Source organism: Callospermophilus lateralis, chromosome 7 (assembly GCF_048772815.1).
Source record: "Callospermophilus lateralis isolate mCalLat2 chromosome 7, mCalLat2.hap1, whole genome shotgun sequence".
Classification (NCBI taxonomy): Eukaryota; Metazoa; Chordata; class Mammalia; order Rodentia; family Sciuridae; genus Callospermophilus; species Callospermophilus lateralis.
In genome coordinates this window covers 91,694,285-91,718,041 of record NC_135311.1, presented here as the reverse complement: position 1 = coordinate 91,718,041, position 23,757 = coordinate 91,694,285, and the positions used below count along the sequence as shown (strand labels likewise).

At 36.9% G+C, this 23,757-nt stretch overlaps 1 non-coding gene across 1 annotated transcript; it reads right to left on the bottom strand.

The window, feature by feature from the left end:
* Positions 1-19,839: 19,839 nt before the first annotated feature.
* Positions 19,840-19,945, bottom strand: LOC143405297 (U6 spliceosomal RNA). The gene has a single exon (XR_013092017.1). It is a non-coding gene; the product is annotated as a U6 spliceosomal RNA (small nuclear RNA).
* Between the last annotated feature and the right edge of the window lie 3,812 nt (positions 19,946-23,757).

Genomic DNA, 23,757 nt, shown 5'->3' with positions numbered 1-23,757 from the left:
TTACTTTTTCCCAAACACTGTCTGGACAACATTGTTATCCTAGGAAATATTGGGGAATGCAGTAATGAAACTGTGTCAGGTCTTGTACCTGTACAATGTTCATGCTGCTCATGCCCTTTGTGCATGAATATGTTTATCCACATGGCCAGTCAAAAAAATGATCTGGTTGACCTGTGTTTGCAAAAGACCTTTGACCGAATCTTTGATGGACAAACAGAAAATCATGTTTCCAAGAAGTTTCTATTCATAAACAAAATCCTATAGTGTCATGCCTTTTAAAATAAAAAAAATGGGGAGCAAAGTTCCACATTTGCAAATACACCACTACGAAATACAGTTTAAAAGATAAAGCAAAGGGCTGGGGTTGTGGCTCAGAGGTTGTGGTGCTTGCCTAGCATGCGTGGGGCACTGGGTTCAATCTTCAGCACCACATGAAATAAAATAAAGATATTGTGTCCACCTATACTTAAAAAATAAATTAAAAAAAAAAGATAAAGCAAAGGGCAGCGTAGGCATCAAAGCATCAATACTACCAAACATTCATTAAGAAAAATAAAGCAAGGGTAAAATCAACTCATCAATATTCATGTATGTGGGTACTAAAAAAGCTATAGTGACTTTAAACATTTAGGAGAGACTTAACATGTCAGGAATTTAACATTGATTTATTTCTCTCTGATTTAATATCATTAGTTCATTCACTCATTTAACTAATGTTATTAAGCACTTATCATGTACAAGCATTTTGCTAAGTGTTAGGGCATAATGGAAAGCAAGATATAACTGGTATTTTATACTTTGGTTGGGGAGAGAGATAAATTAATCACATAGATAAATACATAACTACAAAGTTTGAGTATTTGCAGAAGGAAAGTGGTCGAATTCTATGGAAGCATAGAATAGGAGACACCGTGCAGGTTGGAGGGTAGTCAGAGAAGGCTCTATGAAAAAATAATATATTTAAGGAAAGACCTAAAGAAAAGTAAAAAAATAAAAGACTAGAAGACTGGAGGAAGGGGAAGAGTGAAGAGAAAGAGGAAATACTGGCAAATGCTTCAGAATAAATTATGTTATATGCATATATGAATATGTCACAGTGAGCCATTATTGTGTATAACTATACTGTACCAATAAAAGTATAACAGGAAAAGTGGGGAGGAGATTTACAGGCAGGAGGAACAGCATCTGGGACAGAGTATACTTTGATTTTAATAAATTTCATATTGTGAACAATTTCCAAAGTCCAAAAGAGAAACATAACATCCCGTGATATTAGAAAAATCTCATCAATTTACCTCAGTCTAGCCAGAAATGTGTCAAGAGGAAAACTTCAAAGAGGCAGATTTCATCTCTCTAGCCTGTAAACAAAAGGCCCAAGACACTTCCCTAAGACTTGAGATCAATTTGTAATTTCTCTTTTTGTCATCCCTGAAGAATTTCCAAATTTACTCTTACTCTAGTAAGAGTAAAATATTTTTCCACCTTTAAAGATATGCTATTACTAAATATAGTTCAAACAATGAAAAAAGAGCAACTCATATCTTCAAAACCCCAGGTCTACCAAACACTAAAGGAAAAAAAAAAAAAAGCAAAGGATAAAATCCATTCACCAATGGTATGCTTGTGTGAGGTAGTGAAATGAACAACTCAGAACATATGCTGTAATTCAATAGCAGGGCTGTAGTTTGGGAGAAGGAGTGGAGTGGCTAAGGAAGTTAACATGCAATCTTTCCATTCCTAATTCTATTCCTCTGGGCCATCTAGCTGGGGCTGTAAAACAAAAATATATAGGTCTTAAAAAAAAAAGAACATGATCAATGCCAAAGTGACCGTGCTTTCAGGGCTGCTTCCCCCTGTGAAGTGTGCCCATTGACCTGAGATTACAAATCATTCTTTTCCTTGTCAGACTTCTGCAGAGGATATGGACTTGACCCCAATGGGGAGTGGAAAAAATGAAGATCTTTCCCTGAACTCTCTCATCCTACTGCTGCAACTCAAATCAAGCGTTCCCCGCTGCCCAGAGAGCTCATTTTGTAGGTAAGAGAAAGCAGATCGTTTCTTAAATAGAATCTCCTCTTTAAAAGGGACTTCAGATAGCATCTAATCCTAAACTCAAGCTATGCAGTGTAGTATTCTCCTAAACATATATGAAATCTGGCTAAGTACCCTAGGGAGGGAAGTGCACCATCTCTGACAGCTACCATTTTTGAGCATTCTTCCTTACATGGAGGCAAAGTTCATTGTTCTTTAACTTCCACAAAGAGCAGCAATAATAAAAACAAAAACAAAAAAACAAATCTTTCCATGTTTGCTTTGATCACTTTCCATGTTCCAGGGCTGTGCAAAGGCATTTCAAATGTATTGTTTCTAATGCTTCAAAACAGCAGCACCAGGAATGATCATCATGCACATACAGGTGAGAAAACAGGTACTAGGTCACATGGTTAGCAGAGGTGATCCAGTCTGGCCAAATTCAATGCCTAGGCACGATCCTCCCTCCCTCCCTCCCTCCCTTCCTTCCTTCCTTTCTTCCTTTCTCCCCCCAACCCCACCCTCTATCTCTCTGTTGCATGCCAGGATTGTATCCAGGGACACTTTACCACTGGAGCTATGTCCCCTGCTCCCTCCTGCCTACTCTATTTTTATAAAAAATTTGAGACAGGGTTAGGCCCAATTCTTGACAACACACATAACTCTTGTTTCAAATTTGTATATTTGAAGGCACTTCTAAGAATCTGTTTTCAGTTTCCTCATTCATAACTTATATGCCATGGTTTCCAGTACTCTCAGAATAAGTATGACTCTCTCCATAAAAGATATCTGTATCTGGGGCTGGAAAGTTGGCTCAGTGATACAGCGCTTGCCTTGCACGTGTGAGGCACTGGTTCGATTCTCAGCACTACATAAAAATAAATAAGCAAAATAAACGTATTGTGTCCGTCTACAATTAAAAAAATATTAAAAATATATCTATATCTCTCTTTCTCTAACTACACACACACACACACACACACACACACGTTTTGATTCACTGAAAACTGCACTTTGTTCTCCAAATTAAATATGCATTACGAACAGACTTCCTTGAGTCTTTTTTTTTCTAATAAACTATTTTTTTAAGAGGGAGAGAGAATTTTTTGATATTTATTTTTTAGTTTCCGGTGGACACAACATCTTTGTATGTGGTGCTGAGGATCGAACCCAGCATCGCACGCATGCCAGGCGATCGCGCTACCGCTTGAGCCACATCCCCTGCCCCTCCTTTGAGTCTTTTATGAGTGACATTTATATTGGTTAAGACATAGATACACAATATTATTGGTTAAGACATAAATTTATGTAGGTTTAACCGTGGGTTTCAACACTGACTAGTTTTTAGACTCTTGGGCATTTTTATTTCTCAAATAATCAGCTTTCTCCCTATAAGGAGGAGGGAGCAGTAAGATGATGCAGCTTACTTTTAATAATTATTGTGACAATTGACACTGCATGTATAGTACTTAGCATAATGTCCAGCAAGCACTATGTCAAAAAAAATGGTGTTACTATTATTTCCTTATTTGCAGTAAATCAAAATCTATCTAATTGCTGTCAAGTCAGATTTTCCTTTTACCATGTTTGTAAATTTGGATTTTAGATATGAGAAATTTAAAAATTCATGCTAAATTTCTTTTTTAAAAATGTTCTTATTATTTGTTGATGGACCTTTATTATTTATGTACATATGGTGCTGAGAATCAAACCCAGTGCCTCACACATGCTAACAAGCACTCTACCCCTGAGCCACAACCCCAGCCCAACCCCTAAATTTCATCTTAGTTATTTTAGCCAATAGTTCCAGCTGGAATCTTGCTTCTGTCATTCAATATATTAATAACCCTTTCTAGGTTATTAATTAATTAAGATGGTTTTGAGCCACCTATAGATTTACAAAATTATTATGAGTACCTTCAAGTTGTTGCTAAATTAAACAGAGAAGTCAAAGTCTATTTTCGTTTGTGATACTGTTGTCCAAGTTGTAAATGTATAGCAGCTACTAGCAGCTACGTGTGGAATCTTCCCTGTGCTCTTCTGTTTCCTGCAATTGTATCCCCCAGTGATTTCTTGAGTTTTAAGCTGCCTCTGACCTATGATACTGTAGATCTTCTGATGTTGACATAGCTGAGTCTATTAACTATCTTGTAGATTGAAAACCAGGACACCTGGGGCTAAACACTAGCTTTCCACCAATGCACTTAAGCTCTCCGGGGCTCCATTTTTATACTTGTAAAAGTGAGCAAATATTCACCCTTTCTTTTCTTTTGATGATATGGCAAGATGAATTTTAAAGTAATTATAAAGGGATATTACGTTCTTAAAATTGATGGCATATCATGTATAAATTTCACTGTCTAAATGTTAGCAAGAGAAGTCTCTGAGCAGTTGATGTAGATGACACAAAGCCTAGGCATTTAGCATATCCATTTTAGTCATAGATTCAACATATGCACATGTCCAATAAGCTTGTTTTTTTCATTTCTTAGGTCACGGTGAGTAGAAGATGAAAATGGATAGAGACTGCCCAAGGTAGGTAAATTAAAAGTAGCAAATAATCAATTTAAAAGGAGAGAGGAAAGACATAAAAATTAGAAACTAAAAATTATGCAGAAAAAATGAGACCAATAAGTAAATGGGAAAAGACCCCAGCTTCGCAGGTTCTGAAGAATATCACTGAATTATATAACTCAGTACTATGATTGATGTTCAAAGTGGTTACTAGTTCTTGCATTGGAATTCTGGTTTTGTATGTTCAGTGTTCGTTGTGTTCTCTTCTGGAAGCACTGCTCTGATTTTCCTTTGGATAATAACCTTTCCAAGCTGTATTTAGTTCCAAAGGAAACAACACTATGGTATTTTTCCCCTCCTCTGGCCAAGTTTGAGCCTGTGGTCTAAGCCAGGTCAGTCGCCTTCTTGCAGGAATTTGGATGTTGAGCAGAGCAACACAAAACTGTTGGGCTAATTCATCCTCATGATGGTATTCTGAATAGATACTCTATTCTTCCCTTCTGTACAGAACCTTGAGACTGTGGTCCCTGACTTTTTAAGACTCATTGTCCATTTTTCCTTAATTTTGGGGAGTGCACTAAATCATTCTAATAAAATGCTATTTGTTTGCTTAATTTAGCTAAAGTTATTTTTTGGCTGCTCACAATTTATTAATTGACATAGATTTATTCAATTTTTATTCCATATTTAATATTTAGAAAAACTACAGATATTTGTGACAAAATTAAGAATATTTCCATAAAACTTTGTTAAAATTCCAAACTTTGGCATAAAGGGATATTTCTATACTAAAGAATTTATTGATTTCCTAGCAACAGCAAATCAATTGATTTTCTAGTAATAGTAATCAAAGTTGTAATAGCATACATATCCAACAATTGATTATGTATTATTTTTGTAGCTTAAATATATCTTGGTTAACATATTATTTCTGATTAGGTTCTTATTAAAATGTTGGTATATGACATAGAAACTGCCTGGGGATGTGTCTAAAATGAATATGCTTTTAGTTGTGAACAAAACACTGAACCTTTAACATATGTTGCCATCTGTTTGTACTGGTTGTGCTAAGTGCTGAGACAAAGCAGTGGACAGGGAGGACACAAACAGCTCCTGACCCTGCAGAGCTTGTGGTATAGTAGCCCCGTGACTGTGCACTGAACAAAAGGAAGAATTGCCTTTGCTCCTGACAAGCTGCTTTCCCACGTCTTTGGCCATGCATTTCTCCAGCCTAGAAAATCAAATGTCAGCGTATTAGCTACATCCCTTTTCTATTCTATATCCTGTTCCTTTTCCAAGGTCCAGATTGAACAGAGAGTTCTCCATTAAGCTTTTCATAGTAACCACAATAGTGATGACAGTGAAACATGTATTGAGCACCATGCTGACCTCTTGACAAGGATTACATCACTTATTTCTCACTGTGTGCTGCGAGCTATTTATGCACGACTCTTTGGCTATTGAATTGGTGGAAACTTTGGGAAGATTTAAAAATATATATAACTTAAAATATTGAATGCCCAGAATCACCAGGATCTGTTAAAGCCTAGAATCTAAAATATAAGGTGGGAAGGAAACAGATTTATATTTAACCATGCATCAAAATTGCTGTGGGAGTTTTGTTTGTGTGTGTGTGTGTGTGTGTGTGTGTGTGTGTGTTATTTTAAAGTAGAGATACCTTCTCAAGATTCCAGCTGAAAAGACACACGCATACATACAGAATTCAGCCCATTCAGATCTAGAGATAATCATAAAGAGCACTTGGTTGTGATTCCATTCTTCTTCTCCTCCCTCCCCCTCCCCTCCCCTCCCCTTCCCCTCCTCCCCCTCCCCCCTCCTCCTCTTCCTCCTCCTCCTCCTCCTCCTCCTCCTCCTCCTCCTCCTCCTCCTCCTCCTCCTCTTCTTCTTCTTCTTCTTCTTCTTCTTCTTCTTCTTCTTCAGTAGCTGTAAAGTTTAAAACATGATTTTAGGAGAAATGCCAACTTATCAATGAGATCTTCCCTGATCACCTTATTTAAAATTTTAACCCATCCCATTCACATTAATGCTTAAGTGGTTTCCACAGAATGTGTCACCTTCTGCTTATTAATTACCTTTCATTTTTCTCCACCGGAGTAGCTTATACCTCCACCCACAAGAATGTCAGCTCCATAATGGTGGAGAGTTTTGTCAGCTTTGTTCATTATAGCAGCTACAGCCCCTGCAAGGGTGCCTGGCATAGAGGGGCACTCTTTTTAATTTTTTTTAATTGTAGATGGACACAATACCTTTATTTTATTTACATATGATGTTGAGGATCGAACCCAGTGCCTTCCACATGCAAGGTGAGCACTCTACCACTGAGCTACACCCCAGCCCTAGAGGGGCACTCTTTATCCAATGATGAATACATGAAAGAATTCAAAGGCCAAAGTACCCTTCAGAAATTCAGTACTATTTCCCCTCCTATGAGAAGTAGAAGGCAGTGCTGCATCAGTAAAATATTTTTGGTGGATAGAATCATGGAGCCTCACTGCCTCGCAGAGGGCACTGTGTCAGGAGCCTTGCAATACCCAGGCAGTGCCTACTGTGTCTGGGGCCACCTGGTCAACAGCAGGTGTTACACACAAGAGCAAGGCCATGAGGAAGAGCTCTCCTGACCTCAGATGGGTTCAATGAGTGTTTATTAAACATACTCAGCTGTTGGTTTCAGCACTTGTGCATATAACTTGTCTGTATTACAACTTCTGGGATTTGTTCAGGGCCATTTCCTGGTTCCTTCAGATCCCAGCTTTCTGCCACCCATATTGTCTAATTTTTGAACTTTTGAAGAGCAGAGTACTGCTTTCAGTGCCATTTAGTCATTTCCTGCAGCTCTTCATCTCTTTAGAGTAGCTTTTAAAGTTACTATGATCATTTTGGATATAGGACATTGGATTTCTATTTTTATTCAACTAAATAAATGGAAGCCACAAAACATGCAAGCTGCACTCTTATTCAACTGGAGATTGGTTTTGAAATCATTCTCTAATTACCCGATGTCTTTCCAAATCAGACAGATCTGAAAGTAAAAAATTTGGAATTAAAGACACAGAAAGACATGAAGCCCCTCTTATAAGAATTAAGGGGAGTAGAGTTTCAAGGAAAATCACCAGGGCTTAGATTCAGACGTGGATCCCAATGACAGCTCTGTCAATTATTAGCCCTGCAAGTTCCACGTTGGGTTGGATAATGGGGCTGTCATCTCAGTTCACAAGCTTCAGGTCTATTGTGTAGAATTATAAATATGGAAATCACAATGAAAACTGCATATATGTCCAATCTAAAAAGCACTCTAATTTTGCTGAACACTGAAGAATGAAGGTGGGTTGGTAAGAAGAGGGAATTTGAAGGCATCTAGCATTAATTTTCCCATCCTTTTTTGCATGGAAGTCCACTTCAGTGAGATGTATTTAGTCAGCTTTTGCTGCATGTCAGTCTCAATGCCTAAGTGGTTTCTAAGCCATCCATATTCATTCTCTTGCTCATTTGTCTGCAGTTCAACTGTACCAGTGGATCCACTCTTCAGTTACAGGTTTGAGAAAAGTAGTTACTGCCTACACCAATGGACACTGTGTGGGGACCAAGAATATCTTTACTCACTCCTGTTACTGAAAACCTGGAGCTGGAATAGGTCTTAACTTTTTTAAATAGAAAAGGAAAAAATAAAATAGTGTCTGTGGTGTAAGAATACAACAGAATAATGAAAAAGATACCTATCAAGAGGACTTGTCTAGGTGGGGCTCCTTGGGTGACTTGACTTCAAGGTTGTGGGTCATGTAGGCCGGTTTTCATGCTACTGGTTGTAATTGGGTTTTCTCATGCAATTCCCATCATTCTGAGACAGATGGCTAATGAAGATGGCTTTTCATGGCAAAGACAAAGTTCAAGAAGGAAACTAATTGATACAAAAGTATTAAGACCCAAACTTCAATCACATCCTCTAGCCCTCCATTGGCCAAAACAGGTCAAATTACTAAGACCAATATCAGAAGGGTTGGGAAGTACATGTCACCATAATGAGGGCTGAGAGTGTGACTTGCTAAATATTAATCTAAACCTTCACAGATGTTCCTTGAATGGGACTATCTTTAAAAGTGCTTGTTAATCTCTTAGAAATTCTCAGTGTATAGGTATATTAAAGGCTCTGGCGAGTCTTGTTCTAAACAAACTTGTTTGATTTCATTTGGCTGAGTGCTTCCCAATTTATGTTTTACCTCTACTTCACAAAGACAACTTTTATTTCGTGGAATTAGATTTTTGCTGAATACCCATTGGGAAATTCTGTTTCCAAGTATGGAATTATACAAATATTAAGAGCACTGGTTCTGGATCAGAATTGTGTCTCTGAGTTATTTTAAACACCTGAAATTCTTGGGTAGATAGTAGCTTATGGTAGATTGAATTGTGATTCTGGGATTTGGAGATGGATGTACAAGTTGGATGGAAGCTGTGATGGGAAAGAAGTAGTTACTAGCAGGTTGAACCAGACAGAATCCAGCTGAGGGTTCTCATTGATAGTTTCTGCACAGTCCTGGTAGAAAATAGCCCACTATCACAGGGTTTGCTTAGGTGATATTGAGGATAAAGCCTCAGGCTGGTGGCAGAAATCATGGATGTGTGACTTGTCAAATTGTTTTTACCTTTTCCCCTTCTAGACATATTTCACAAGTACATAATAATACCAGGGAACATATTTTTCCATGAAAATAAAGCCTTAAATTGTATAGTGAATGAGAAAAGTTTGATTTGATAGTATGAATGAAATTTGTTCATTTTATATATCAAGGTGTAATTAGTCAATGAATTGATTAATATAGGATCTATCTCACTTTGGATATTACAATGCTGTTAAGGAAAATGACACTGAGATCTGAATTGGAGGGAGAGAAGCCCAGAGACGAGGCTAGAAAGAAGAAAAAAAGAAAGATACACTGCAAAGGAATCATTCATTAGGGTCAACTAAGGACAAATGAACTTTGTGTTAAAGTATTTTGCTTTGTGGGTTTTAGAAAGAATTGTGTTTGTTTAATACAGATTTATAAAGAATTTTCTTTCCCAGAGGATACATGAAGCAAAGTGTTGCTACAGCTTCCACAGAATGTTAGTACATCAGAGCAGGCAGGATTTTGAAGATTATATATCCTAACACTATAATTTTTTTAAAAGAGAGAGAGAGAGAGAGAGAGAGAGAGAGAGAGAGAGAGAGAATTTTTAATATTTTTCTTTTTAGTTTTTGGTGGACACAACATCTTTGTTTGTATGTGGTGCTGAGGATTGAACCCGGGCCGCATGCATGCCAGGAAAGTGCGCTACCGCTTGAGCCACATCCCCAGCCCTATTTTTTTAATCTATTTTTTTTATTATTAGTTGTTCAAAACATTACAAAGCTCTTGACATATCATATTTCATACATTTTATTCAAGTGGATTATGAACACTATAATTTTAAAAATGAGACAATTAAGGCATAGAGAAGAAAATAAAGCTCAAGATTATTCATTTGGAAGAGAATAATCTGGAAATGGACCTAGTCTTATAGCTTTCAGTATAGGACACTTTTTATACAACAATAGCAGCATTATTAAATAATAATAATTATGGAGAATTTATTAAGCCAGCCACAGCTCTAAGTAATTTACATGGAATATCCCTTTTTTGCCCCATAATAACCCAATGGGTAGCTATCCCCTTTATATAGATTAGGAAATGGAGACACAGAGAGGTTAAAAACTTGAACCCAAGAATTACCTATAAAGGAGTGGTAAGAGACAGGATACATCATGAAGCAATTTCCAAAACAATGTCTGGCATTCATCAACCTCAGTTCCAGAAATATCCATCTGACAAAAGACAGGAAAATACTTGATATCTCTTCACTTGCTCAAATAGAAAATGGACTTAGAGGAGATCTTTTATGCCCTTTTAAAGCTGCTTTCTAAGAAAGAGTGCATATTTCCTCATCTTTAAATCCACCATCAAACTCAACCGTCCTCCTCTTCATCCATTAAATACTAAACTATGACCCTTCCTCCCCAAACAATTGGGTAGAAAGTAGAAGACAATAAGCAGCTTTCATTGCATTCTAAGAACATAACTCCCAGGAACATGTTCCTAAAGTTTTAAGTTCAAAGGAGGAAACTTGATCTTAGTGGGTACTTAATCAGTCAGTTCACTAAAAAATAAATATGTAAGTAAGTAAATAAATGCAGACAAAACAAATAGACGAACAAATTTAAAAAAAATAAAATAAACCACTTGAGTGGAAGAATCATAATAGCCATGAAAAGAAGAGGTAGGCCCAAAGAAGTTAGGTTTGGAAGGAGTGAAGTCATAAACCCGCCCTGTAATTATAGATTTAAGAAAAGGAGTCAAGCCACCTGATGGACAAGGAAAACTCCACCCTCCCCACCTACTGAGAACATGGAGGGGAATAACTCTTGCTTTATTCAAGGGGTAGAAAAGAAAAATAAAGTAGTCCTCACATACTGTGCAACATTGAAAAGAAACAGCATCAAGAAGACTTGGGGTTGGGCAGAAAAAGAGGTACTTATATGAAAAAAAAGCTGCTCTGGGATGCAGAAGAATATTTAAGAAATAGTTTGGTACATTCAGAAAAGCACAAGAAGATGTGGTGCCTACAAACCAGAAGCACAAGGCCTGCCTGGGGTATTGCAAGCTGCAAGGAGGCAGGTTGTTAAAGAGCACAGCAATGTAAGACAACAGAGAAGGACTCCTTATCTCTGAAAATAGGCTAAAAAAAGAATTCAGGTGTCCAAGTCATCCAATAAGTCCTAATCTATAATGAAATTATAAAATACCTATAGCTGAATACCTTCAATTTTCTATCAAAATTTGCTGAAAGTAGCTAAAGCAGAAGAAATGTATAGGTTTGCATACATTTTCTGACAGGAAAAAGCAATACTAAAAAATAAATTAGCAAAGACTGGAAAAACTATAAAAAGAAAAATCAAGGGAGAGAAATGAATTACAGTAGAAGGGGTAGAGAGAGAAGATGGGAGGGGAGGGGAGGGGAGGGGGGATAGTAGAGGATAGGAAAGATAGCAGAATACAACAGACACTAATATGGCAATATGTAAAAACGTGCATGTGTAACCGATGTGATTCTGCAATCTGTATATGGGGTAAAAATGGGAGTTCATAACCCACTTGAACCAAATGTATGAAATATGATACGTCAAGAGCTTTGTAATGTTTTGAACAACCAATAAAAAAAGAGAAAAAAGTAAGCCCCAAACCAAAACTAGGAAGTATATTATGGAACGTAAAGATAAAATTATAGTAAAATAAAACAAAAGAGAAAATAACATTCAAAGGCAATACTTTAAATTTTGACCATAAAAATATAGCTGTAACAAAATTACAAAACAGCTAATATTTAGTACTTACTTGCATTGTTACCAAGTTATTCATTTATATTAATTGATCATTTATTTGTCTTAATTCAATGAAGGAGGGCATTATAATTATCTTCATTTACAATAGAGGGAAACAAAGCTAAGTGGCTTATCAAAGCTTATTCGACTAGAAATGCAGAGCCAGAATCTGAACAAGGATATTTGGTTCTCTCTCTTCTCTCTCTCTCTCTCTCTCTCTCTGTGTGTGTGTGTGTGTTTGTGTGCTAGGGATTGAACATATAGGTACTTATAAATATATAAATAGGTATTTATAGGTATAAATACCTATAGGTATTTATAAATGTATCGATGTTAAGAATGTGCCGTAGCAGTGAGCAACACTCCCAGCCCCTGTTTCATTCTTAAATAAGACAGAAAGCCTCCAGCAAGGCTGATAAGAAAAGAAGACATGAATAAGCAAAATGTACAATAAAAAGGAAAAGGAAAAATGAGAATATTTTGAATAGCTAGCTTATATTTAATAAATGTGTGAGGAATATGTTAGTTTTCTAGGGCTACCATAGTGAAATATCACAGACCATGTGGCCTATGCAACAGAAATTTATTTTTCTCAGTTCTGGAGGTGTTAGGTCTAAGATCAAGGTTTCTATAGGTTTGGTTTTCCTGAGACCTCTCTCCTTGGCTTGTAGAAGCCCTGCTAACAGCATCCTCAGCATCCTCGTGTGCTCTTTTCTCCTTGTGCAGGCACACCTGCTGCTAAATTTCTTTGTGTGGCAGATCTTATTTTATAAAGGACACCAGTCAGATTGATTAAAGGTCTACGCTAAAGGCCTCATTTTAACTTAATCATTTCTTTGAAGAACTTATCTCTAAACATGTTTGTTTACCTGAAATGCCAGGCAGAAGTTTAATATTAAAGATGTCAGAAACTACTTGATTTAAGTTCTTGATTTCAAACAAATCGAGTGCAAATTACAGGTATGCTACTCAAAATTTAACTTTGAGAAATTTATTTAACTCCCCCGAGTCTCAATGTCCTCAACCATAAAATATTTCTTCATTTTTAAAGCCAGGAGGACTAATGATAAAATTCAAACCAGTCAGTACATATTAATATTATATAACTATGTAACAAATTATTGCTAAATGTTCACTATGAACCACACATTGCACTAGGCTAAATGCCTTAAGTCTATTATTTTTTCTTTTTATCATTATGTGATCTAAGTGCTGTGATTCTATCTACTTCCAAATAAGGAAAAAGGTATAGGCCAGAGAGGAGGGAGCCAGGACACACATTGGCAGGTTTCAAAGTCAGCATTTAAAACCCTGGTGTTTGTTGCTTTCCTTTGTTGCCGTCCAGAGCATTGCCTGTCACAGATGATCTTCAAGGTTGCTTACATAAATCCTTTATTGCATCACAGGCAGAGACACACACACATATACTCAGAGAGATCAGCCCATTTCCCTTTCTGATTAGAAGTGGTGTCATTTCTCAGTATTGTTCTAAAAACAGATTAGTCACAATAGATCCTATAGTGCTTCTATTACGGATTTGTACAGTCAGCCTACAACATGGCTTATAAAAATGTTCTTTCAGAGCCACGGTGGCTCTCTTTGAACATTTGAGCAATGTCTTCAGTACAGAGAGTACATCTATGAAGATCAAGGATGGGGAACAACGTAATGAAGCCTGTTGGGAAGCCCTCTCTGTGGTCAACTGTAGTTTCAGATGTTGTCATTCTGTTTCTGAACTCCATTCTGTGAAGCTCCATTTTGGAATTAGAGTGTTTTTTTGTTTGTTTGGTTGGTTTTTTGTTTGTTTGTTTGTTTTTGTTTTTAATTGTAGATGGACACAATACCTCTATTTATTTTTATGTGGTGCTTAGGATCAAACCCAGTGCCTCATACATACTAGGCAGATGCTCTGTTACTGAGCTACAGCCCCAGCCCCTGGAATCATGGAGTTTAAAGAGACTAGCAAATGCTTTAGTTCCATCTTCTCCCCCATGCTGGAATCACTTCAACACTATTCTTGATAGTTGCTGCCACTTGCTGTGGTTGAGGAGCTAGGTAAAGCATCCCGAAATCTTCCATTTCATTTCTGGAGTCCACCAGTGGTTGCATAGTTAATTTTTCTGTCATTTTCATTCTCGATCTGAGTTCTGCCTTCAAAACAGCATAGAATAAATACCTATCTCTTCTCAAATGTGAGTTCATGTGGTGAGAGACCACATATTATAAGGAAACAGATAAATAAGTGGTTAAATGAATAACTTCTGAATGGCTGCTTTAGGCAGTAATGGTTCTAACATTTACCCTGCCACACTTGGCTACAACTGGTTTGACTATGGGTAAACATCTGATTTAGTCTGGGCCAATCAGATTCATTTCTTGGGGAATTTGGAATTAGACCTATTTCTGGGGAAATGAGCAGAAAGGTGGGACATTGAAGCTGGAAGTAAGGACAAAACTAGACACCACTCAAAGTTCCTGGCAGAACCAAGAGATTCTGTTTTTTTTTTTTTTTTTTTAAAGAGAGAGTGAGAGAGAGAGGGAGAGAGAGAGAGAGAGAGAGAGAGAGAGAGAGAGAGAGAGAATTTTAATATTTATTTATTTATTTATTTAGTATTTGGCTGTCACAACATCTTTGTTTGTATGTGGTGCTGAGGATCGAACCCAGGCCGCACGCATGCCAGGCGAGCGCGCTACCGCTTGAGCCACATCCTCAGCCCCCCAAGAGATTCTTTACACAGATTCATAACACAGGTGAGAAACACTCTGGGAGAGTGAGGTGGACTGTGGACCTGATTGTTTCCCTGCCTGTGGCTCCAGTTTCCATGAGGGTCAGGTGTTCTTCGTGTCTGGGAGTTCTGAATTCTTATAGTAATTATTATCTTCCCCAGAGGGACAGTTATATACACATGCTTTGAATGGAGTTGGCCTAGGTTAGTTCTGTTCCTTACAATCAAGCTATCACTGAAAAAGACAGTTTGTTCAACCTAACATAACAGTAATTCTTTTTTTTTTTAAAATTTTATATACATATTTAGTTGTTGATGGACCTTTATTTATTTTTTTGTATGTGGCATTGAGGATTGAACCCAGTGCCTCACACGTGCTAGGCAAGTGCTCTACCATTGAGCTACAACCCCAACCCATATAACAGTAATTCTTGACTCATGCTCTGGGCACAGAAAACTAAAACACTAAGTCCCCCCACCCCCGCAATAAGAATTCGTGCTAAGACAACTGTATAATAGATTTTGGGTAAAGTTTACTCAGTCACAAAATTGTTCAGCAACAAGGTATTAAGCAGCTCAAGTCATGTCACTTTTTGTGGCCAATGCAGATCTTTATCTCTAATAATTTTCCCTTTCTTACTTCTTATCTAGGAGAATAAAAATAAACAGGCTACTAATACCAAGCCCCTGAGCAATGGTAAGTAAATAAAAGTTAATTAGCTTTGAGAATGGGCAGGAGGGACAAGGCAGTGCTCTAAGAACCTGATTTTTACCACATCCATTTTGAATGCAGAGAGAACGTTTTGCTTATTGTGTGTTTCCCTCTTAAGCTCTTGGTTGCCGAATGTGTGGTAAGTAAATATTGGATACCTGGTAATGTATGGTTTTAGGCATATGTATGTATATGGAGATTTCATATAAGTTGCATCTAAACCTAAGTATGTGTACACACATATACCATAACTAATCCAACAACGAGGAAGAGTTGATTTATTTTTATTTATTATTTTTTATAAATAAATATGATTGCATGTACAGAGCAGCAGATATATTGGGAATCTCAATCTTTGATTCATACATTTTGAGTAAAACTGTTGGTTAACCTTGTCTATTCACGAGGATTTTAATTCATCTCCTCTATCCCACCCTTTACTTAAACCAAATTAAGTAAACCAAACATTCAGATACCCATTTCCTAGTTGCTTTTCTGCAGTTATAGTTTGTGTGGGATCCCTGTTGCCCCCATCACTTTTGGGTTCCGCTTCAGGGATGACAAGGGACATGATGAAGAAGCACATGTTTTGCTCACCATCTCTAGCAGTCAGAGAAATGCAAATCAAAACCACCCTAAATACCATCTCACTCCAGTAAGATTGGCAGCCATTATGAAGTCAAACAACAACAAGTGCTGGCAAGGATGTGGGGAAAAGGGTACACTTGTACATTGCTGGTGGGACTGCAAATTGGTGCAGCCAATTTGGAAAGCAGTATGGAGATTTCTTGGAAAGCTGGGAATGGAACCACCATTTGACCCAGCTATTCCCCTTCTCGGACTATTCCCTGAAGACCTAAAAAGAGCATGCTACAGGGACACTGCTACATCGATGTTCATAGCAGCACAATTCACAATAGCAAGACTGTGGAACCAACCTAGATGCCCTTCAATAGACGAATGGATAAAAAAAAAATGTGGCATTTATACACAATGGAGTATTACTCTGCATTAAAAAATGACAAAATCATAGAATTTGCAGGGAAATGGATGGCATTAGAGCAGATATGCTAAGTGAAGCTAGCCAATCTCTAAAAAACAAATGCCAAATGTTTTCTTTGATATAAGGAGAGTAACTAAGAACAGAGTTGGGAGGAAGAGCATGAGAAGAAGATTAACATTAAACAGGGACAAGAGGTGGGAGGGAAAAGGAGAGAGAAGGGAAATTGCATGGAAATGGAAGGAGACCCTCATGGTTATACAAAATTACATACAAGAGGAAGTGAGGGGAAAGGGAAAAAAAAACAAGGGGGAGAAATGAATTACAGTAGATGGGGTAGAGAGAGAAGATGGGAGGGGTGGGGAGGGGATGGGGGATAGTAGAGGATAGGAAAGGCAGCAGAATACAACAGACACTAGTATAGCAATATGTAAAACAATGGATGTGTAACTGATGTGATGCTGCAATCTGTATACGGGGTAAAAATGGGAGTTCATAACCCACTTGAATCAAAGTGTGAAATATGATATGTCAAGAACTATGTAATGTTTTGAACAACCAACAATAAAAAAAAAAAGAAAAAAAAAGAAGCACATTTTTTCCATAGTCCAAATGCCAGTGCAGTTTTCACTTGGTGCAAATTCATTTTAATTACCAATAGAGTTATTGTGAGAGTTAAAAGAATTTATGTCTGTAAAACCCTTTGCATAGTCCGTGGTACTTAGTAAGTGTTCAATAGGTGATTGTTTCTAGCACTGTTTCAATTGTTGGAGGATTCTGATGTCCATGACCCGAAAGAGAAATGTAGAAAATGATTTGTGATGTACAGGATTAAGGTCAGAGGAAGAATTTTTAAAAGAATTGTACGTTTTCTGTTCCTACTGATCTTAGTTTTAAATGTTATTATTATTATTATTATTATTTTTTTTTTGGTGATAACACTATTTATTTAGAGCTCTATCCTGCACTTTCTTGTGAGGACAATCCCAAGCTTCTTTTTCTGTGAGAGCAAATTCCCTTGTGCTTCTTAAATTTTTGTTTTCTTGGTGTAGAGTCTGTTTTCCCTAATTCACTGTGGGTTTCATGAACTTTTTCCCTTTCAATCCTAGTTGTTTCAATCTGGGCTGTGGCAGGAATGGTATTTAGAGAAAAGAGATATGAGAAATGGCAGCTCTTTAAGATAAACATATTTTAAGACCCCAGATACTTTTATAATAATTTTTCATTCCTTCTTAGACACTTTGTAAGAAAATGGCCTATTTTGTGTATTTTTACTCCTGGAATTAGGAACAAGTTCTTACCAGCCAGCTGCTGTGCCTTTGAAGGCTGAAATGCTAGTGTTTTGGTCTCCACCCTCTTGGATGACTTGTGGAAATACCTTCCAAGCACCTTCCTATGAGAGTTTCCTCGGATTTGAATGAAGAATTAGAAAGGACTGAGGCTACATAATGTCATAAATGAATATAATTTATATTTGTGGGAAACCCAATCAAACTCGCAGGGGAGGTTCTGGAATGTGGATGCCCATAGATTTTAAATAACAGGATAGAATACTATTTGGAAAACAGGGGATTGGATGGATCTTAGGTTGGATGTTGATCACAAGATTGTATCTCCAAAATGAACACTGTTGGCTGAGCAATATACAGTTGTGTATATGGTTGTGTAATGTGCTTCCATTTACTTGCCACACACCCACCCCAAAGGCCAGTCTGTGGTTTTTTACTTACTTTGTACCCCCATCCTCAGGTCTGAGTCCCTGTTGACAGGGAGATCAGCCTGGCCTCAAAAACATGTTCTGTTAGTTCAGATGTGAAGTGGTTAATGTTTTTTATATAGTTAAATTTCTTTATGGTAAATGGTAGAGACAATTATTTTACTGTATTCCCAGAATATACCAAGGGAATCAAAGAACTCTAACAAGAGACCTCATTTTCAGCTGATATGTCTGGGGCTAGGTTGTAAAACTTCAGAAAAATCTCAAGTTCTCATGTTACCCTGAAGCAAGAAATGAACTTTCTTAGTAAATATGTCACTAAATAACTATTGTTAAGTGACTATTAAAATAACCTACATCATCCTTTATCTGTGCTTTAGTTTAAGATGCGAACAGAATTATGATTAGATTTATCAATACAATTAATTTACTCTCTAAGATTTTGTCTTCTAGGAGAGAGCTCTTTGTTCTCTACCTGGGGAAACTCTGTCTCTCTATGGTGTAAAAAGGAAACATCTTTTTTAGAAAATAGTCAGATATTGCGGTAGGGAGTATGTAGATCATCTTCATTATTGTATCATCTATCAGGGCAGAGATGGAAACATTTCGAGCTGGGAACATTGAGTTTCATTTTTACCGGTATCTTTGCCTTTTAGAAGGTATTTGTTAGGAGTACTTAAAGTAAAATGGATTGCTTCAAAAATTGTGAGATGAGCTATAGGGCAGCTTTTCAATTTAATTAGCTTTTTTGTTTGTTTTATATTTGCTACTGAGAAAAACCGAGTAACACCTAGGTTATCCATTCTTTGAAATATCCAAGTTGCTTAGAATTCTGTTAGGTTAGCTAAGAACACTGTTTCTGTTCATCCCAAAATGTATAGCTAGATAATTCAATTTCCTGTCAATTATAATCTCCTTATTATACTCCTTTCTGTATTGTGGGTATTTCCCAACTCAATTCTAATTTACACCTCCAATGAGAAGGATTAACAATAAAAAGCCTTTCCTATGCACAGGTTCAAAGCTCCCAGACCCCAAACTTCAAAATCATATATTATTTCTCCCCTTTTGATCTAATATTAAATCATATTGAATTTGTTTCAACAATACTTTTCTATTTATTTCTAATTGTTCATTACCATTGCTATAGCCTTAGCTTAGATCCTCCTAATTAATTCATTAGTGTTTTTTATGCATTGATTTGTTAACTCAGCAAATAACTGCTATTCATCTATACCTACTAGGTACTGGGTATTGTAACTGAATACCAGCAATAATCAAGCTGAAACTCATATTAGGCATAATCTTCTTATCTAGTCACAGAAAAAGTTTTTAAATACATTTTTATGTATTATATCTTCCTATTCCAATGCATTAAAAACATATTACCAAATTAATTTTATTTATTGCTGTATTCTGACCTGAGAGACCCTAATGGTACCATCCTCATCTTTTTTCCAGGGTTACCTTACAGCTTTATTTTTCTTACATTTTAGATCAATGCATCTGCTAGGTATGCATTACCACATTCTCTAGACTTTCCTTAGTTTTACTGGGCATGTCATTTTTATCGTATGGAAATGCTCTTTTGTACATCTCATGTTCAAAATGCATCTCTTCTTTTTTCCTAGTATACTGAACAGTTTAGTAATCTGAAAGCTGAGATTATAATGCTAAATTTTAAACTGGAGAATGTAACACAAAACAGAGAAAGACTGGAAACAGAAAAATACAGATCACTTCACAAATTTACATGCTGTTCTTGTGCAGGGCGATGCCAATCCTCTGTGTATCACTCCAATTTTAGTATATATGCTGCCAAAGCAAGCACACTTTTTTTTTTTTTTTTTTTGGTACAAGGATTGATCCCAGGGGCACTTAAACCACTGAGCACTACCGACCTTGTTTATTTTTTAATTTTGATACAGGGTCTGGCTAAGTTGCTTAGGACCTCACTAAGTTGCTGAGGCTGCCCTTGAACTTGTGATCCTATTACCTCAGCCTCCCAAATTGCTGGCAATTACGGGCATGTGCCACCATGCCCAGCCTATTTTTAAAGTTCACATTCACTGTCACTTTTTCCAGGAAGCTTTTCTTGATCTTCCTCCTTCCATTTGGGCAGATCCTTGTCGGTTGTTGTCCTGCATCAACCCTTGCTATCTAACACCAACTCTGTACCTACTCATCGTGAAATCCTTGTCTTGAAACTTGAAGAGGGAGCCAGAGATGCCCAAAACAGTTGGCAATTGCTCTGTATTTCCTCTTATTGCTGGAATGCTCTTGTGCTCTGCCAATAACTTTGTCCATCTCTGTTCTCTTTTCTCTGAACTTTCACACAAATTCTGGTGTTTTCTCCACTTGTTTTCTTGCATTTTATAATTGATTTTCCTGAATGGATTTTGAACTGACTTCTCTGTTTTTTCCAAACTGGATATTCTTGGTTGAAAATTTGTTTTTCTTCCATTCCCCAGAATCCAGTCTTGCCTGGGGCCAGGTCAATGCCAGACTTTCCCTGTCTTTTTCCCCAACAGAGTAGGGTGGTTGACAAATTTATCTTCAGCTGGACGTGGTGGTGCACGCCTGTAATCCCATCAGCTTGGGAGGCTGATGCAGGAGGATCATGAGTTCAAAGCCAGCCTCAGCAACTTAGTGTGGCTCTAAGCAACTCAGTGAGACCCTTTCTCAAAGTAAAATACAAAAAAAAAAAAAGGGGGGGGGCTGGGGAAGTGGCTCAATGGTTAAGCACCCCTGGTTTCAGTTCCTGGTACCAAAAAGGAAAAAAAAATATTATCTTCACTTACATTTTTCTCTTTATATTTAATTTAAAATTTTAATTGTGATAAAATACATATAAAATTTACCACTTCGACCATTTTAAGTGTATAGTTCAGGGGTGTTAAGTCTGTTTACAATGTTGTGCAACCAATCACCTGAACTTTTTTCATCTAGCAACCTTTTTTACTTTGTTTAAATGGCCACTTACTTGTTGGTTTTATCTTGTCTGTTAGATTGAAAGTCTCCTGAAGTCAGAGCAGAGTTCTTGATTTTGGTATCTCTTATTGAACTGTCTGGTATAACCAATAATTGCTTCATGAAATTGAATTGTTTTCTCCAGGTTTTTTTCTAATGTGTTCTCTGCAGGGACTTTGTTTTGCTAGAAGACCTAGATTCTGCTGTCAATGAAACAGTGCACATCTTGAAAACATTTCCACTTATGCAAGCAAGGGAGATGAATCAACCGAGTTAGAGGCTGGTGTAAGGGGTTGGTTGCCTCTGCTTTGGAGATTTTGGCTTTTGACTTCACTTTGACATGGTGCTGGTGCTGTTTTTGTTCTGGGAGGTGGGGCAGTGCTGCTTGATTTATTTTAAGAAGGCAGAAAGCCAGGAACACATAATTGAAAGGAAGTTTCTGTGCTGGCATTCGGTTTTTCCAACTAAGATGGCAATGAATAAATCGCAACTTCCTTTTGTTTGAAGTGGCTGATGTGAACTGGAGTTTAACATTTTATGCTCATAAAATTGCCTGTGGCAGATACTTTTAAAATTCCTGTTTTAAAGCAGGCCTCCACACACTACCAACAATATGTCCTCTTACCTAGCAGCCTTACAGATTTGTACTTTACTTGCCAGCCACATTCCTCAGACTTAGAGGAAACTCATTTCCCTCTTCTTTATGTCCCTAAAGGTTCTCAGAGGACTATGTCTCTTCTAGTCACCTCTGGTTCCCATTTGTTTTCTCAAAATTATTTTTCTTACCTGTGTTTTGGCTTTGTGACTGTTCTCTGTTCTCAATCAAGAAGCATATTTTCCTCAATATCTCAAAAATATCACATTAAATCACTTGTCTATAAGAGATATTTAATGGAGAAAGAGGAAGCACAAAAGTGGACTTTACCATGTATCATAATTGTATAGAAAAATTAAATTGATATTTGGCACACTGTTCTTTTTTTAATGGGCTTTTTATTTATTTATTCATTCATTCACTATATATTCATCAAGTACCAGTTTGTCCCTAGACATTGGACCAGGTAACTTCTTAAACATAAAATATCAGGCATTTTAATTAAAATACTATAATTCAAGTTAAAATAGGAAACAAAATTTGTATCTTCCTAGAAAGCAGATTAACAAAGCTACTTTTACAAGTCACACTACTAAAAGTACAAATTAACTGTTTCAATTATAATTCAAATCAAAGTAATAATATTTAGTTTCTGAATCTCATATGTGCTTCAAACCACATTATTTATGTCAAATAATTTTAAAGTATCAGTTCTTCCACTGATCACAGACCAAGGGTTTCTGGATTCCATGTTGACATTTCTTCTGCCTTCTGAAATTTGTCAGAATATTGATTTTTTAAAATATTTATTTATTTATTTATTCTAATTAGGTATATATAACAGCAGAATGCATTTTGATTCATTGAACACAAATGGAGCACAACTTTTCATTTTTCTGATTGTACATGATGTAGCATCACACCTATGTATTCCTCATATTGATGTCAATCTCATTCCACCATCTTTTCTGTTCCCATTTCCCCTCCCCTACTCTGCTTCTTTTTTGTCCAAAGTTGCTCCATTCTTCCTATGTCCCTCCTCCTGATTATGGATCAGCTTCCACTTATCAGAGAGAACATTTGGCCTTTGGTTTTGGGGATTGTCTTACTTTGCTTAGCATGATGTTCTCCAACTCCATCCATTTACCTGAAAATGCCATAATTTTATTCTCTTTTAATGCTGATTAATATTCCATTATGTATATATATCACAGTTTCTTTATCCATTCATCTATCGAAGCGTATCTCAGTTGCTCCCACAGTTTAACTACTTTGAATTGAGCTGCTGTAAACATTGATGTGGCTGCGTCACTATAATATGCTGATTTTAAGTCTTTGGGTATAAACTAAGCAGTGGGATAGCTGGGTCAAATGGTAGTTCCATTCCAAGTTTTCTAAGCAATCTCCATACTGCTTTCTAGAATGGATGCACCAATTTGCAATGCCACCAGCAATGTATCAGTGTACCTTTCCCCCCACATCCTTGCCAACACTTATTATTGCTTGTATTCTTGATAATTACCATTCTGAGTGGAGTGAGATGAAATCTTAGAGTAGTTTTAATTGCATTTATCTAATTACTAGAGATGCTGAACATTTTTTCATGTCTTTTACTAGTTGATAAATTAGTATCCCACAGGAGCATAAAGGAACAATTCTGAAACCATGGTGCACATACACTACAATTGAATAAAAGTAAATGTGTCGCAGATGGTGGGAGCTAACTTTCTCACTGTCTGAGTAGGAAGTTACAGACAAGAAATGGGGAAAGGCCAGTTTATCACGTGAAGGGGTTTATAAGCCATGAAAACTAGTAGCAATTTGTGATGTTTATGATAAATGTATTTATTTATTTATTTGCTCCTTTATTTCTCCCTTGCTTACATAAGTGGAAATGTTTTCAAGATGTGCACTGTTTCATTGATAGCAGAGTCTATGTCTGCTAGTAAAACAAGGTCCCTGCAGAGTACACATTAGATGTGGTGTTTATGTACAGTTTCTTTTGCCTTTAGTCTTAAAACTATTTCCAAAGTTACTTAGAGTTGCACCCTTATCTTTAACCCCCTTCAGTGAGACTA